Source organism: Etheostoma spectabile, unplaced genomic scaffold, assembly GCF_008692095.1.
Source record: "Etheostoma spectabile isolate EspeVRDwgs_2016 unplaced genomic scaffold, UIUC_Espe_1.0 scaffold458, whole genome shotgun sequence".
NCBI classification, from domain to species: domain Eukaryota; kingdom Metazoa; phylum Chordata; class Actinopteri; order Perciformes; family Percidae; genus Etheostoma; species Etheostoma spectabile.
The window spans coordinates 53,601-56,170 of NW_022605613.1; the positions used below are offsets into that span (position 1 = coordinate 53,601).

Below are 2,570 nucleotides of genomic sequence, written 5' to 3' on the forward strand. Positions count from 1 at the left end.
CAGGTCTAGTTTATGATAACAGGTCTGATTTTGATAACAGGTCTAGTTTTTGATAACAGGTCTAGTTCTGACTTGTCTCTGGCCAGGATGAGCTGGCTTAGTTGTTTTAAAGTATAACATAATAGTATAATAAGAAACAGCCAATCACAGCGCAGGACCTTTATTTAGCCCCTGTCCGACTTCCTATAATGTTTGTTCTCTGAGCGTAAAGTTGGACTTCTTTCAGCAGACTTAGACTTCTCGGTAGTGGATTTTATGAATGTGAAATCCTTCCACCTCCAATGGGGATCAGCAGGAATACATAAAACATGTGTTAAATGTTCTGTGATATCCGCTGGTGATTTGAATTAATTAAATCAGAAGCAAGCCTCATTCAGCTGCCAACTAGGGCAATTTATTATTATTCCTCTTCTGAAGGCCTTCCAGTCACTGGATGTGAAGCTTTCTGCTGAATCTACACTCAGGATCCCAGAGGGGCCGAGATCTATGTTAGCAAGACAAACAAATAGCTCATATTTTATTAAAATAAGCACATGTTCATATGTCAGAATGGATTATTGGACCCAAGGGGATTAGTCAGATAAAATCTCTCTTCAATGTCCTTTGTGTTGTCTTTACTCCCTTAGATCTGCATCCAGAATATCTAATCATGGCTAGAGACCTGCAGGAGAGGGTAGGGGTGGGGCTTCTTCTCTCGTCCAATCACAACTGGACGTTGGGTCATAAAGTAGAAGAGGCTCGTCTCCGGTGTTCGTCTAAAAGGTCGACAGTTAATCACACAATCCATCGTGTCAATATTAGATCAGTGTGTGTTTGCACAGATTATAGACGTGCTTCACGACTCTGAAACAATTACTTGTGTCTGGTAACACACACACACACACACACACACACACACACACACTTTCCTCATCAGGAGCAGACAGAGGAGACAACACGGCTGATGAACCGCGTGTGTTTTTATGGATGAGTCAGGACAAGCACACATACACACTGGCAGAATATATAGTTGTTATTATCTCACTAATGTGATCACATGCACACACACACACACACACACACACACACACACCTAATGGGGAGGCGGCTCTTTGATGTGGGAGCAGCTCCATTTGCCAAGAGAGAGAGAGGGAAAGAGAGAGAGAGGGAAAGAAAGAGAGACAAAGAGAGGGAGAGAGGGAGGGAGGGAGGGAGAGAGAGAGGAACCAAGCTCTGCTGAAAGCTGCTCCAGTATTTTTGTACCTAGGCGTTGCAGCGCTGCCATGAATCTATCTGTCTGTTAGAAGCATAAGTCTCTCCGTCTGTCTCTCTGTCGCTCTCTCTCTCTCTGTCTCTCTCTCTGTCTGTCTCTGTCTATTTCTGTCTCTGTCTCTCCCTCTCTGTCTCTCTGTCTCTCTGTCTGTGCCTGTCTCTCTCTCTCTCTCTCTGTCTCTCTCTGTCTGTCTCTGTCTGTTTCTGTCTCTGTCTCTCCCTCTCTGTCTCTCTGTCTGTGCCTGTCTCTCTCTCTCTTTCTCTCTCTGCCTCTCTCTGTCTGTCTCTGTCTGTTTCTGTCTCTGTCTCTTCCTCTCTTCCTCTCTGTCTGTGCCTGTCTCTCTGCTGTCTGTTTGCATTTTAATGCCTCCGTTACTCCTTGATGCGTCCGGTGTGTTCCTACATTCACCTTTCCCAGAGGGGGGGTGATCTGCAGACCTTGGTGAAGACGGTGTTCAGGACGTGACTGGACCGCAGAGGAGGAGCAGTTCCCTGGGACAGACGCTGGGAGACAACACAGGTCTGTAGGTGACACATGTAGCTTAAGATAATCTGTCAGTTGCCCTGTGGTCTGTGTCCTGACTACAGACATCCGCCCTGACACTGACATCCAAACTAATACTACAACAATAAATTATTATTTTATCCTGATGTTTACATATGTGCACATATGGATCCATCTATTTATTAATCTCAGGATTGATATGACATCTTGATTTGTTCATAATAGTTCACAAGTTTGTCGGTTAAAATACAAAAGTATGTTATTGATTTTTCAAGACTTGAGGTTTAACTTGAATCGTATTCTCATAGAAACTATGCTCACCAACACAGTCTCACCCTACTCATCAAATGTGTGATGCATTTTTTGACGTGGGGGGGGGGGGCGTCAGATTGGGGGCGTCATTTTAAGCCCTCATCGTTGGATACATATGAAAGGACCAACAAGGCAATTTATACTCTGAGCCATTTTAGCTTTATAATCTGAGACAGTTTTGGTATTTGTATCTTTATAATCTGAGCCAGTTTTGGGATTTGTATCTTTATAAACTGAGCCAGTTTTGGGATTTGTAGCCTTATAATCTGAGCCAGTTTTGGGATTTGTAGCCTTATAATCTGAGCCAGTTTTGGGATTTGTAGCCTTATAATCTGAGCCATTTTTGGGATTTGTAGCCTTATAATCTGAGCCAGTTTTGGGATTTGTAGCCTTATAATCGCTGTTTAATCAACATTATTCACCAGATCTCATCAGGGTTTTTAAGGATTTCTTTTAATGTTTTTATATTAATATTATTATTTCAGACTATGGGATTTATTTT

General features: G+C 42.8%; 1 protein-coding gene across 1 annotated transcript in view; it reads left to right on the top strand.

Moving 5' to 3' along the window:
• The first annotated feature begins 1,185 nt into the window (after positions 1-1,185).
• The window catches only part of LOC116686731 (uncharacterized), a 110,072-nt gene continuing 108,687 nt past the window's right edge, over positions 1,186-2,570 (top strand). The window contains exon 1 of the mRNA XM_032511761.1: positions 1,186-1,771. The gene's annotated coding sequence lies outside the window, so the exon portion shown is untranslated. The remainder of the gene's footprint in view (positions 1,772-2,570) is intronic.